This window comes from Mustela erminea, chromosome 12 (assembly GCF_009829155.1).
Source record: "Mustela erminea isolate mMusErm1 chromosome 12, mMusErm1.Pri, whole genome shotgun sequence".
Taxonomy (NCBI): domain Eukaryota; kingdom Metazoa; phylum Chordata; class Mammalia; order Carnivora; family Mustelidae; genus Mustela; species Mustela erminea.
The window spans coordinates 85253439-85268846 of record NC_045625.1 but is presented as its reverse complement, the minus strand read 5'-3'; the positions used below and the strand labels follow the sequence as shown (position 1 = coordinate 85268846).

At 45.3% G+C, this 15408-nt stretch overlaps 1 long non-coding RNA gene across 2 annotated transcripts; it reads right to left on the bottom strand.

Moving 5' to 3' along the window:
• Positions 1-298: 298 nt before the first annotated feature.
• LOC116570607 lies at positions 299-14575 on the bottom strand. 2 transcript variants are annotated; one of them, XR_004277493.1, is made up of 3 exons: positions 14349-14575; positions 10877-11078; positions 299-415 (listed from the first exon to the last, which is right to left on the bottom strand). It is a non-coding gene; the product is annotated as an uncharacterized LOC116570607 (long non-coding RNA). The 2 variants fall into 2 exon arrangements; XR_004277492.1 differs by lacking the exon at positions 14349-14575 and adding an exon at positions 13943-14009.
• Between the last annotated feature and the right edge of the window lie 833 nt (positions 14576-15408).

Genomic DNA, 15408 nt, shown 5'->3' with positions numbered 1-15408 from the left:
CATGAGAAATCCTAAGCAAGAAGCAAGCATCCTGACAACCCATAAGTCTGTGAAAGTTAATACACTATTGCTTCGAGCCACTACATTTTAGCACAGTGTTATGTAGCTACAGATAACCAAAGAAAAGTTTTGGAATGAAAAGGTAATTTAAGTACATACAACATGAACATATTTTGTGAAACTGGTCAAATTAAAAAGAAGCCCATGACCCAATTATAACCAGAGAAAGTACTTCCCTAAAGTTAGTGTGACAAAACAAAGTTTCAGATTTCTTTGGACACTTACTCCGAAAGGGGGTGGGTGAGATGTGTGCAGGTGAGAAGAGGTTTCTGCAGCGTAATCATGCCTCAAAGGTGTTCACTGTTAGCAAAAGAGAGTTTCCCCTGTAGATGCTTCAGGCACAAGAATCTTACTCCTGGTGAAAATTAAAGAGGTACAGAATAGAAATTCCTCAGTACCTTCCAGGATTAATCCAGGAATGAAGATTTCCAAACTTTGACCTAGAGAAGGGGGGCCATGGTTGGAGGAAGGACAAAGGAATAGAAGAGAGAAGAGGAAAGTTGGAGGCACTCCAAGAACACCTGGGCTTCCACCTGAGGCTGACTTTGTATCCCTGGAAGGTAATCCTATGGGAAAAGAGAAGACATGGTTTGCTCCACCTGCAGTTCCTCAAGATACTCTCAGCTGACTAGTCAAATGGTCTATGCACCTCAAAGTGAATTCTTTTCATGGTTTAAGATCTCAGTAGTGTCTGGATTTCAGTGAGCTCATTCTCCTCACAGAGAGAAGGGTGATCATCTTGTGGAGTAAGGGGTTGTCTGAAAATGTCTCTCTTCAGCTTTAGGACAAGGAGGTCCCAATATTGTGTTTCTTTAGTTTTGGAAGGGTGTGTGTGTGTGTGTGTTCAACAAGATCAACGCTCTGAACAGTAAGTTTTAGCCCTTCCTTCTCCAACATACCGCACCTGCTCTCCCAAGCTCGTTGCTTCTACTTTCCCTTTCTCCCTCCCTCTAGTGCTGGGTATGTTACTCACGCCTCCAGATCTGCTCTGCCCTCATTTCTCCCTGGCTCTGCACAGGAAAGCTGACTTACAACAACTTCATCAAGGGACCCCACCACCACCTTGCTCTCCAGTTCTGGTTGAGTCCAACCAATGGAGAGCCTCAGAGAAAAGAGTGAAGGGAGAGATCACAGGGAGATCACCATCTTTATTTCTCTGGCTTTGTCTCCATCACCCTGGACCAGGGGTGTCCCTTGTCTGAAGGTCTGAGCTCCTCTCATGATGCCCCTCTCTGCAGGGTACGCTGTTGAATAATGATAGCACGAGTGCTCCCTCCCCTCCTCTCTTGGGCTAGAAATGGTACCAGCTTTGCTTTTACTAGCTCAGTGTGCTGCAGGAACCCTCATGGTTTCCCTACAACTCTGTAAATAGTCTTTTTATTCAATTTATTAAATTCACATGGAATGATTCTAATTTGGGCATACCATCTCTTTCCTGCTAGAACCTGATGGATACACTACTCTACACTATTTAGTCATTCCATATTAATATTAATTTGGTTCAAGTTTTTTTTCTTTTTCCATTCCTTGGCTACTTGTTATTTTAAGTCTAACTATGGCACTAAAAGATTTCTGGTTGCCAGAAACTTCATGGAGAAACAAGCAAGTGGAATTTGCATTGGTGTGGGAGGAAAGGGCAGGAAGATTAAAATCTGTCACTCATGAATCACACCTGAAGGAGTCCTTCATTTATTCTGACATTAATTTTATATCATACCCTGCCCTTCACCTCCATGAAAGCATTAGTTAGGTCGACTAATGGCTAGGTGAGGGTGGAGAGCTAGTTTTCGTCTTCCTGGTGGGGCTGGGATGGAAGATGACTACGTGGGGATGCAGCAGTGAGGCGGGCTGGTGGTACAGTGGGTTGGGGGGACGCACCAAGACGAAGCTCTTCTGCACTGTGATTGTGCTAAGAAGGATCATAACTAAGCACATAGCTTCTCGAAGAGGAACAGACAGGGTTTCAATGTAATTCCCGTCTTTTCTGTTGTGATTTTGATAGTTTCAAAACCACCCCGTTCTCACAAAATGTAGGTGATACCGAGGATGTTGTTAAAGGTCTCCTGAATAATCTCTGGGCTTCTAAACTGAAGACCTTCTCAGCAGTGGATATGAAAGAGAGATACTTGATCACAAGGTCATTGTCCCTGCAAAGCCCCCAGTGGTTCTCCATTGCTGAGGACGCAACACTCAAACCTTAAGCCTGATGTTCCAAGTCCTATAATCTGGATTAAGGCTTTCTTCTTAGCTTCATTCCAATTCCTATCTCCTCTCCTACTTCTCCTCTCTTATCTCTCCATGCAGAGTAATCTTCAGCCAAATGAAATTCTTCATTTCCAAGCATGCTATACAAGTGCCTCCCTTTAGTAGCCACCCTCAGGGCCTTCGCTCTGCTTCTCCGCAGCTGGAAGCCCTTCCTTGAAACACCCAGCCTCCCACCGGGCAGGGAGCTATGGGAGGAAAGGGTGCTTGATTTCACATTTTGTGCATCTCTCCTGCATAGCACAGTACCTTGCACATTCTAAGTATCATCAAAAGAATTTGTGGAATAAATTAAAGTAGCTGATCCAAATGGCAGTTTTTCAGTAACTGTTTCTAATTTTCTTTGCTTGAGGAAAAACAGGCAAGGTTGAGGTTCAGCAATGAGAGAGGTAGACAGCGAGAGTTCTGTATTACAGGATAATCCTTAACTCTTCCTTTTCAAGCAACATCTATTTGTCTATCTATCAATAGATCTATGTTGATCTACTAGACCATGTTCATGCACAACTATAAGGACAGGGATGAAAAACAAATTAAAAAGAAATCTTCAGTATCACCATTTGCCAGTAGTAAGTTCTCCGTAAATACAAACTCCACAGAGGATTGATACTGTGTAAGTTCTTCAAGGTGCTGTGGGGGAGGGGACAATTTCTTTCATGGTTCCTCTATATCTATCTGGATAAAGAAGACAGACCATGGAATCGAGAAGAAAGCCAGGAATTGAAAAGACAGAGTTGAACGTCTTAACAGTTTTTCTTTCTGATTGGGAAAATGTCCTATTCTGGTGCTTAATGTTGCAAAAAGTTTCCTTCAGTAAGGATCCGTAGGAGTTAAGGTTAGATGTGGCCCAGTGCCTAGTGAAGTCCTGTGGGAAGGCCAAAGGAAAGCAATGGACAAAGCAGTGCGGAAAATGTTACTTCCAAATCGTTTTATTCCCCGAAGGGGGGCTCCAGCTCCAACATTTACCCTGTACCTTATAATAGCACTTGGGGAATCATTAAAAGCGTTTGGTGTCACTATTTTAATTAAGAGTGAAAGTTCTACAAGGGCCAGACACGCCGAGGCTCTGTCAGTAGTGGTCATAGGGGAGAAGTGGAATGTCAAATAAACGCAGGCTCTTGGCTTCTAGCAGAGTCCTAGAACCCCTGATTTGAAGCACATTTGGAAAGCGTGCTTCCTCTAGCAAGGAAAGTGGAGTTGGTACAGTAAAGTGTGATGCTAGGTGTTCTCTGTATATCTATCCAGATCTATACCTGTAACATGTATGTCCCCTAAAATACAGAATCCAGAGTCAGCTAATGAGAGTTCACATTTTTTGCTAAGGATCGCAAAAGTGTTGTAAAATTGGATATGTGGAAAGCTCAACTTAAATCTTGAAATATGACTTCTGACAGCATCTGCCACATGTGGAGCCTTCTTTTTTAAGCTTCATCCTTGGATACCTAGCTTGCATGACATATGTGACTTGACAATCAGTGAGGAACTACAATGGGCATATCTTTATACCTCCTTTCGAGATTGCACAACACGTCATTTTATTGACCAACAGTTCCCTGAAAGTGTACTTTTTTCAGGTTACTCCACCTCTCTGCACCTTTTATGATAAACAAGGAACCCTCTTTTCAAATTCCTAATTTATCATGACACAATTGCTGAATGAGCAGATTCTGTAACCTAACTACACTCTTTTGGCTTTGGAGGGGATCCAGGGATATTTACTTTAAGTGGAGTGCAACCTTACTATAATAAAATACTGTTTGTGAAACATTTCCCAATAACCGCTTACATTAGAATGTTATGCCGTTAGCGATTACTACTCTGCCCAGGGTACACTATATCAGAGAAAACACTAAACTTTAACTATTTCCTCCTTTGGGAATCTGAGAGATCACTTTGTGCAGATTAATGTATTATGTATTCTACGCTCTGTAAAAATGGCCCTTGACTGCAGATTTGAGTATGCTCGCCCTTTGTAGAGAGCTGTGTCCATGAAGACAGGGATCCACAAACATAAACATGTGATGCTTCTACATATATTTAGAGGAAACTTCAGCATGTGAAAAAAAAAAAAGTAATTTACGTACAACTTTGCTTGGCCCAGCAGTACCCAGTTCAGGAAATACCTCCAGAGCTGCAGACACTAGTGTGTTAATGTCTTTGATTACTTTCATATGGTACACTTGGAATTGTTAAAACACAGCTGCCACACATCAGAAGGTACTAGAAACAATCTGTTGGACAATACAGCAAAATGGCAGTAAATGAATTTCAGAAATACCCCATGCTAGTTACTAGAGGATGATTTACATGAAAAAAGAAAAACAACAAAAATTTTAAAAGTGCCAAACACATCAGGAAATATCCCCCTAAGTCACTGGTCTTTTTTGGTCTCAAACATCCCTTCAATATTTTGCTGTATACCTAACTGGGGTTGGAGGGGGGAAGGAATATACATATAAATATAAAAAATATATAAAGGTAAGATATAAATATATATATATTACATAAATAAAAAATATATAATATATAAATATTTTAAAAATATGAAATATATATACTTTCCCCAATATTGGTTAATGAAGTTTTTTTCCTTCCAAGATAATTTTGTTTGTTAAAAGTAAAGCTTGCCAGTTTTAGAGGACTAATTATTATCCAGAGGTAGAATAATCACCTTGCTAGAGCAAATTTTAAGGGGTGAATTTGTTTCTAACCCTAGCTTCAAAGTGCTATGACATCTCATCTAGCTTAAGCAGTTACCTATTCTATTCTTAAAACTTTCCAATGAAGATGATTCAGCAATGTGTCTTAGAAGCTCGTTTGGTGTCAAACCAGTCACCTAAAAGGACTTGGAAAACATCAGACACAATCCCAGTGGGTATGCAAAGTTACTAAAACACAAGGGAGGGACCTGAATTCTGTTTCAAACAGAGTCTCTGCCTACCAATATTTTTAAAGCAGGCTCAGTTTTGAGGATGGGAAGTGACACAAAGTATGCAGGTGGTCTGATTGTTGCTAATGGAGTAAAACGCTGTTCCCTACATTGCTGATAGATCACAAGTTCTCATTAGCAATGTGTTGTTTCAACAGCACTGGGTTAGAAGAGGCACAGTCTGAACAGTAGAGACAGCTGATGTTCCAGCAAAATGAATGTAAAGTATTGATATATGCAAAGGGCAAGTGTACAAAGATGTCAAAGGCATGAACTTGAAAGTGATCTGTCAGCACATACGAACAAATCACGATTCTAAGTTTGAGGCAGGAGTCCTCAATCTCATTTACCTGGAAAATGAATAAGACAAGGGTTTAGAGACACCCTTTTTTTTGTTGTTGTTGACCTAGGGTGAGTGTTTCCCCCAACTGCAGAGAAACTGAAAATGAATGTTTAAAATTAATACAACTAATTCTTTTTTAAAAAAGATTTTATTTATTTATTTGATTTGAGAGAGAGAAAGAGGGAGAGCATGAGATTGGGGAGGGTCAGAGGGAGAAGCTGACTACCTGCTGAGCAGAGAGCCCAATATAGGACTCAATCCTGGGACTCCAAGATCATGACGGGAGCTAAAGGCAGTTGCCCAACCAACTGAGCCACCCAGGTGCCCCTCAACTAATTGTTAAAGAGCACTTATTATGTGCCAGGCAGTCATATGCTGGGGGATACAGATGGGAATAAGACAAATGCCTGGCTTTTTTAGTACTTACATTTTGTTGGAGATAGACAGGCAATAGATAAGTAACCAAAAAAAAAAAAAAATCAAACAAGATAATTTCAGCTAATGATAAGTGTCATTAAAACCGTAAAACTACATAATGTGCGGGAGGGACTGTGGGTGGAAAATAGGCTAAAAAATTGTATAGTCAGAGAAAGCCTCTCTGCGGAAATGGCATTTAGGCTGAGATCTGAATGACAAGAAGGATCCACTTTGCAAAGCTTGGAGGGAGACTATTCCAGAGAGAGGGAGCAGTAAAGGCAGAGACCCTCGGGTGAGAGTGAGCTCTGCGAGTTCCAGGGACAGATGAGGCCTGTGAGGAGTGAGGCCTGAGCCTAACAGGCAAGGAGAAAGGCACTTCTGTGTCAGAAGCCTGAATATTTTCAGTTTATAGCTGAGTTCAGAAAGGTAAGAAGCTCTTTTAGGGTACCGAGAATCAGTTTTGATTACGGGTATCATCTTAGTTTTCACCTGTGTTCCCCGTTGTCAGAACACCTGTGTGCCCACAGAAGGGAGACTCCGTGAGCACTTGGGTTTTGCTGCCTCTTGCCGTGTTTGTGCATGTTTGCACCCCAGGCCTCGACAAAGTCCCCACATTTCCCTCGGGTCGTCTTTAGGTCCCATGGGGGCAGGGGCAGGCTGTATATGCTCGTGCATAGATCCGTGCCTTACCATGTGACCCTGAGACCGTTCTTCTTCAGTTGTGCTGTTTGTCTGTGTACCTCCCATCTGCTGGCCCTCCTGGGCCCCTGGGCCTGGGGTCACCTCGGCTGGGTATGGCTTCTTTCCCTGCCTGGGCACAGCACCAGCACCTTCAGAAGGCACCGAAGTCCTGCTTCTCTACTGCCTCTCACATCGCCAGGGATTCTACAAAATCAGGGAGAATGCTTTCTTTTGTGACACTGCCTCTACACTGGAGCTTTAAACTGTGGCTACTTGTGACCACAGGCTCACAGTTTGGTGACAGTCCTTGCAGCTTCCATTGACAGTGCCACAAACTTGCCTTCTCCCATCTCCCTACCCTGGATGCACACCCAAGTGCCCTGGGTTCTAACCAGGAGACAAAACGCAAGGGGAAGCTCTATTTCCTTCTCAGCAGTGCTCCTCTCCTCTAAGAAGCGGCCGGCTTGGTGTCCAGCTAGCTCTCTGTCCCCCTAAATATATCTTGGTCTTCGGAGTCACACAAACAGAAGTCTAATAAGCTCTTTCTTTCTCATTTCCCCATCTGCCCAGCCACGGCTGAGCTCCAGCTAGTGGACGTAATTTTCTCTCCTTTGGCTACCCCCCTGCGTGTCTGTGTCCTCTCTGTTGGCGTCCATCTCCCTGGGGATGCACCTGCCAGGGGCACCACGGCAGGGGGGCCCAGCCATGCACGAGGCTGTCCTCACTGAGGCGCCCGGAGCACTTCCGGCAGCCAGGACACCGGTGGATTTCTTAGCCTCTCCTGTGAGAAGATGACCTCCATCAGATCCAGGATCTGTTCCAGGCCTGCAATAATTTTTTTTTTTTTTTTCAGGTGTGGATCGGGCACTTTCTGGTTTTTAAAATGTGATTTTCCAGGCCTTTTGTATCCTTCCCGACAGGCAGCTGCTTGGGGCTGCAAAGCAGCATCCCGCATATACTGTCTGGCCAGATGGAAATGCTAATTCCCCAGGCAACGGCTCCAGCCACACACTCCTTCCTGTTTCAGGTCAAGCAAAGCCTCTGGCTCCTCTCTCCGAGAGCACAGCCTTCCACGTTTACTCCTGCTTCTTGACGTGGGATGCCTCCAGCAGACTCACCCTCTCGTAGCCCGTTAGGCTGGGTGGGCTGCCATGCACATATGCACTGAGATCTGGGGGGCCGGGTCCCTGTTTGCCAAGCTGTGTCCCCATGAGTGGTTGTCAGCCTGAAAAAGGTGCATCTCCTTGCAACTTGGCCACCCAGAGAGGCTGCTTTTTTGTGATTTGCACAAAGACGCTGTTTGTGCTGTCCTGACAGGTGTTGGTAGGAGTGGTTCATTTCTCCATCCTAATGACGTCCTCTGGGAGCCAGCCTGGATTTTTCATTGTCTCTGCCCTTCCAACAGTCTTTCCACTTCACGGAGAGAACACAGACCGCCCTGTGTCTCTTCATGGAGCTTCTCAGGCAAGGACCGCAGGTGTCTCCTGCTTCAAGGACTCAGAGTGCTGTCCAAATGCCCCAATGAAAGGAACCTCCGGCAGGGACGTGGGTGTAGGAAGTGGGCATTCCTACAGCGAGTAGCATGGTGAGTATTTTCATGTGCTTCCAGAAAGTCCCCTGAAGTTTTAGCCAAAGAGCTTTCCTCTCATTTGGGGAAGCCCCCCAGTGACCAGCACAAACTCCGACCGCTCAGATGCACCTCCAAGATGTGAGCGGACCAGTGTTGGCGCTCGGGGTGAGAGTGTGCTCTTGGTTCTCTGTGAGTCAGATCTGTACCGGGAATCTTCCAACAGGAAAAGAGGCAACTCTTTTTTTAAAAGTTCTTGTCACCGCCCACTAATGCAGAACTGTGGGCCTCTGCAAGTTCTTCCCCTCCCCCCAGATTTCTCAGAAATTCTTGGGTAGTGTATCCAGTGAACCCAAAGGAAAAGTCACGTTAGTTAGCACACATCCTCTTTGTTTTTGGTCTTCTGCTATCACCCCGCGTGTCCTGTGCTCGGTGTGGGGACCGTGTCTGATGTCTCCCTCTCCCTCCTCCACGAGCTTTGGAGGCCTCTGCCCATCCTGATGGCCTTACCAGGGGGACTGCGGCCTCCGATGAGCCCAGGTGCTGTTTTGACAGGCCACGGCCCCCACGGCTTCTCTGCCTCCGATGGCCAAGTACCCATGAGATACCACAGCTGTTCAATCCTGTTGCGGAACGGGCGACACGCTCTCCTCTTCGGCCTTCTGTTAACACTAGAGGGTTCCCAAAGCAATAATGTCTGTGGTCTAGAATCTCCGAATGAGCCTCCTGAGCAGCTCTATCCTTTTTACTTCTACTATCCCAGCTTGCCTCAGGGTGCAGACACAGGGTGGGGGACGAGGCCAGGAGCTCATCCAAGTGACAGATGCTCTGATGTATTCATAATCACCTCTCCCTGGCTCTGTTCCTGAACGAGCCTGTGCCTGGTTCTCTTTTCCATTCTGATGAGACTTGCCTGGGAAGCTCCTTAGCTCATCATACAAATCGACTTAGGGCAGGCCCACCTTGCCTCTTTGCCAGGCTCGCAAGGCTCCTTAGTCCCTCACCCCTCCATAGATGTTTCCAAGTGCAACGAGGTTATATATTTTCTATTTGCTGTCACTCTGTCCATGTGCTTTATAAGGACGTGGGAAACACTCAACCACTTTGACAATCTCTTAAGTGACAAAACACATTAACCAGAGACTCAATCAGTCATCCTCTTGCACATTCTATTAATGGAGTAATGTTTCAAAAGGTTATAATTAGGATGAATTTGTTTGGCAGCTAGTGAGGTCATCATGAATCAAAAATGGGGAGTAAAAAGCTAGGATACTTTTTCATTGGTATTCAAGAATATGTGTAGCGGTGAAGAGAGAAAAACACCTGAATTTAAATGTAAGTCGTAATTGTTTCAAGCAGCTTAGATCCCATCATTAGGTAAAAAAAGAAAAAAAAATCCATCATTAGGTGAACATTCTATTCTCGGTTGGGCACTGTGTACAGGTGCATGTGTATGGGTTTCTGTGTATGAGCTTCAGAGACCCTTAATCACCTTCTCCTCCCCAAAATAACGCATTCTGAGATTATTATTATTAGCATTATTTTTATGGGTAGGACTTTCCAGGGCAGGAAGTAATGTATAAAGATGTGGGCATTGCTGGTGGATACGTTTCATGGATAGGTAACTCAGGGTTACCGCCATGGTTCCCTTTTAAAAGTACTTTTCAGCCAAGCCCCCAAGCTGTTGCGAATTTGCAAGTTTTACTTTCGGTTAGTGAAACAGATGCCCAGTGGGATGCTGATCAATGTTTAACAACTGGGTCTCAGGGGCAGGGGGCATCAGCGGAGAAAGGCTGATTTGGAGTGCGGGCCTCTCCCTCCGTGATGTAAATCCTTCCATCATCCGGGATTTCAAGATGTCAGTGTGACGTCACCAAGCATGAGCTTGGGAGAAGTGCAGGAGCACACGGTTCCAGAGTGTTTCAACCATGTAGACACAGTGCATGTCGGCAAGCTCGGAAGCAGAGATAAGGGTAGAATGGCATAAACTGAAAAGAAAGTGATGGGTTTTGAATATTCATTACCTTTGTTTTTAATGTAAGTTATTTAGTTATGAGTTGACTTATCTTAATTTTAATAGTGGCTTTGTTTAACAAGCCACAATAACAAAATATGTGAAAGTTTAATAATCAATCCTTGAAAACCCAAAGGAGCTGACCCCAGGGCCTTAGCACATATACCTTGTTACTCAGGACTTGTAAGATCCTGCTTTGGAAACTGGACATGAATGCTCTGTACCATGAACACTGACAAAGACAACTTCTCTGTCATTCGTGGATGATATTGCAATGGACTTTTGTCAGAATAAAACCTTAATGCTCTATGAAACCTCAATGTTCTAATGAACCCTGAAGAAAACCTCTCAGTTGTCTAGACTTTAATTTTTAATTTCTTCTTCTTATTTTTTTGATATAGTTCTTCAAAAAAATAAGAAGAAGAAATTTAAAATTAAATTTCTTTAGTGTTGGCTCAAAAAGCTTTCTAAGTCAGTATATTATTCACGTGTTCTAAAAAAAATCTCTATTCTGACAAAGGCTTACAGGTTGACATCATGAACTTCCTATGTATCATAAAAAGACAAACAAACAAAAATACAAGGAAAGGTAAAAGAGCGCACCTCGGAAGCTAAGTCGCCAGAACGGCATGTTCTGCATCGGTAGCTCCGCCCCAGCCTGGCCTGGCTGGCCGCGGTCCCCTGCTCCAGGTGGTCCGTCTCCAGTCTGCCTTCCGATAGGACGGGCCTGGCAGGACGGGCTCTGCCCAAACAGATGTGCAAGTGGTTGGCAAGGCAATCACATCCCTTCCCTCTGGAATCGGGACTACAGGACAAGAAAGAATTGGTCCAGTCAGTGCTAGGAGTTGAAGCTGAAACAAGGTCATGAGGCAGCACCTGGGCCAGGGAGTGAGTTATAAGGAGAAATTATGAGCCAGCAGAGGAGCGAGGTGCCAAGGGAAGAAGGAGGCATTCTACAAGAGGAAAAAATGAGGAGCTCATCTCCAGCCGATTTAAATCCCTGTCAGCTGGCCCATTTTGGACCACGTGTCATTTTTTTAATAAACCAAGGGGAAAAGAGAGCGGGCAAGGAGAGAATATGGGATACGGCACTCATTGCTTCCTAAGTAGAATCGTAATTGTACAGAAAGAGGAACTGAATTTAGTCCCAGGGCTGGTTTTGCTTTTATTTTGCCAGTATTTGCTGTGTGGCTCCTTAAAAGGCTGAACAGAAGAATGGACAGATGTTTTCCGTGGGAAGTTTATAAATGACTACGAACATGCTTCACTTGGTCATTTCTTAGATTCGTCCTTAACTGCAAAAGCCTCGAATTATTAAATAATTCAGAGAAGACATTTTACTGGAAGCCAAGTAGTCATGGTTCAACTATGTAGCGTTTCGAGAACTTAACCTGAAATAAAAGTCAGATAATCTTTCAGCGTCCTTCAAATATCAGGTATCAAAGCCAAAGTCAAGCTTCCCATTTGTCACCTCTCCCCCAGGCCCAGCCAGCATCCCGTGCAAGGACTGTCGGTTTCCCGGTGATATTACTTATGCAAGGCACTATCTTCAAAGAAAATTTCGAGGAAGTAACATTGCCATGAATTTCTGTAATACGCAAGGGTCTTTGTTTAGGATCTCCCATTGAAACCTCTTCATGTTAGGAGATGGGTGGGCAATAGGGAACACTGAGGCTCAGAGAGTCCGTGCCCTACCTGGCGTTGCACAGCTACAGAATATGGGAGCTGGGACTTCAACTCCAGTAGCGATCACGGCAACAGCTGAGATTTACTGCGCTGTAGCCCCGTGACAGGTATACACACAGGCATGCTTATCCCCACTGGATGGATGAGAAAACTGAGAACTCTCCCCACCCAAGTCACTATGGGTAACAAGAGGTAAGGGTTTAAAATGCCAATTTTTAAGTTTAGCAGCTTTGTTTGGAGCTGTGAGCCCCTTAGTAGCTGACAGCAGGGGGAGGTTTGGAGAGCACAGGAAGCTCGCTGCACGGAGCCTGTGGGCAGAAGACCAAAGGAAGTTGGCTGAAGCAGGGATGGGAGGTTCTAGAGATACATCAGTGACTGGAGACAGGCCAGTTGGGACTGGAGACTGGGAAAATAACTGAGAAAAGGCATCTTGGCTAAAGAGAAAAAGGTGGGCACCATGGAGGACAGAGATTCATTAAGCTCGATGTTAGGAAGCGATGGTGCCTTTCCTCAACAATGGAGAGTCTGTCTTGGTTTTCCAGAATGCAGAAGCTCTCTCGGAGGGCCTCTGAGAGATGGAGAAAACAAGGCTTTTGGCCAAATAGAGCCCAATGAGGAAGAGCTAATTACTGTATCACCGAGATATACTGGGCGTCAAGGAATATCTGTCTTGGCTATAAAATTATCCACCTGTTTGCAGCCCGTACCTTCAAGACTTGCATATACGACATGATTTTAGCCTGAGGCCCCAAGTGACTGTGGGTTGCAACCCATTCCCTGGTGTCATGGCGGCCCTGAATTCTGTTCCTGACTCATGTGTCTTCCTGTTCTAGGGATATGTGAACTAGCATCACCGTACCCTGAATATAAAACATAACAATAAGATTACTTTCTAAAGCACCTGGGTCAAAAGAGCATTTACTATAATTGCAGACGTCCTGAAGCTTCCCTAATGGAGAATGTGGATTCACCTCTAGAACATTTCCAAAAACCCAACCATATCACGGCTCTGATCTTGCAGACTGCCGGACTGGCCTAATCTCTTGCTTGGATTTCTACCAAGGCTGTTACAAACCCTCTTCTCACCCACCATGTCTGGTTGATGTCCCCCTTCCCCAGGGCTTCAGAGACTTGGAGGACACCAACATCCCCCCACGCATCCCTTCGCCTGATCTGACTTCACCTCTGTTCACAGACCTGGTCACTTGCCTAAACGAGGACCAAAGCTTCCTACTGCCCCCGCCCAAACCGACCACTCAAATGTCTGAGATGTGTGCCAAGACCCTCCTGTTCACACAAGCCAGAGAGCTGGGTCTTGGCTTGCCTTCTTTTCTGTCCTGCGCTGGTATGTTAAGTTAGTATAACCGGACATGATCTGGCCGTGCCAGCCCTCTGCAGACTAATGTACTCGCTAACTGGCAACGCGAATGTGCTTTCGGAAATGCAGATGTGATCACATCGTTCCTCCGGTGGAAAGACCTCTGAATTGTTTTCTGTGCTCTCAGGATAAAAAGGCAGCTCCTTGGAGTGACTCAAGAGGTCCTTGCCCGTGTAGAGCTTCTCACTCCCTCCCTCCCCGTCTAGCTTCCTGTCACCTCCACACTTGCAGTTCCTTCAGCCTATGCTGCTCCTTCCTACTCCTGAGCCTTCGCTCCTGCCGCTTCCTTGCCAACACCCATCGGTTATCACCCATCCACTTCTTTAATTCAGATTACTGTGCGAATCCCAGTTTAGATGACGCCTCCTCCAAGAAGCCTTCCGTGATTCCAGAGACTCGGTCAGGCATTCCTTCTATGAGCATCTACTGCCTTTGTACTTACTCTAGTCTGCTGACATTGAAGTTTTTTCCCTCCTTCTGGGCTTATCACCTTAAGAGCACAAACCTGTCCATTTTCAATTGCAAAAACAGTGCTTAGTACAGTATCTGACACAGGGTTGATACTCAGATCGTTATGCTATGTACTCTGTATCCAAAATACCTACCTGTCGATTGAATAATAGTCGCATCAGTGGAAATTCAGTGGGCAATGAAGCCTTATTTGAGGTCCCCAATGCATTATACTAATACGAAGGCAGCTGAGAATTGTTGCATATCTTCTTGTAATCTTTTGTCCCAGAGGCATTTTAATGGAAATTTGAGTCATTCTTTTCAAATTCGCTTCCATTTACTTTACAAAATGACTTCAGCACCTGTCTCAGTCTCTCTCTCTCTCTGTACCATTTTTGGGGGCTTTAACATTCTTCTTAACAACTTCATTTCCACTTGGCCTCGACCACACCAGCTGGCCGCACCAGGGACAACGCCGTTACGCAGAACTTCTGCACGTTCGCGTCTGAGACTCCGACCTCCGCCTTGGAAACTCCGCTTCCCCTCCTCCCATTCTCTTACCATCAGGGTCAGCTTGTCAGATGCCTTCTGGCTTCTCAAAGCTTCCCAGTGTGGGGGTCCGGATCACCTGCTGTGTCACTTCACGTCTCTGGGGGGACCTCAACGGCGGCCGTTCCAATGATGTGTCTGCTGTCATATCCAGATCCTTCGATGTCTTTACATTTAACCGCTCACTGGGGCTGAATGACTTCAGGAGGGCTTTCTCCTCACATTCTCAGACCGCTGAAAGCTGCAGAAGAAAGTGATGAAAAAAGTGCTGGATCGGGTCAGTTAAAGTTTTATGCAACCTCATCCGCTGAACCCTAATGAAACCAAGTACAATAAAAAATAATTTCTTTCAGTCACCTTGTTGCTGATGCCCTATCAATCCCTTGATGGAGCGTTCCAAACCTTCTCTCCTTAAACCCCCAGCAGAGATCTCCCTTTAGTGAGTTAGGGAAGAATTCCCATGATTCCCAGTGGGATCATGGGGCTAGCTGCTCGATTACCACCCTTCTTGTTCCAAACTCCTACTAGCAGAGAAAGCGGAGTCCTCAGGGAGAGAGATCCCGGGGAAGGGATGGCAAAGAATGAGGAAGCTCCCTTGTTGAAAGCTCGGGCGAAGGGCGGAGATAAAGAGGGAAAACGCGGAAAATGACGAGAGTAGAAAGAAGCGGGGTTCAGAGCGTAGACATCAAGTGCCGTACTGTCTCCAGAGAGATTTATTGACTAGAGAGAGGCCCGGAGTGGGCACGCAAAGATCCGCCGCTCCATTCTTCCTGCCTTAATTCCCTCTCCACCTGAAAGCAGTCGAATTCTAAGAATGTCTCTTGCACCAAGGTCTTCAGATTCAAGCAGAGTTTCTGAATGTGAGAAATGTTCTCAGTGAGCGGGGTACTGGATCAGTGGGACAGAAGAAATTGGGAATGGAGGTGATGGCATTCTGTGGTTGTTACAATGACAGGGGAGCTTCCTGGGAATCGACATGGGCTCTGACAAGAAAGCAGTGCCTTGCCCTCCCGTCCCAAATGGGGACAGTCCCTCCTCCACACCCTATTGCTACAAACACGCCGTGTGGGTC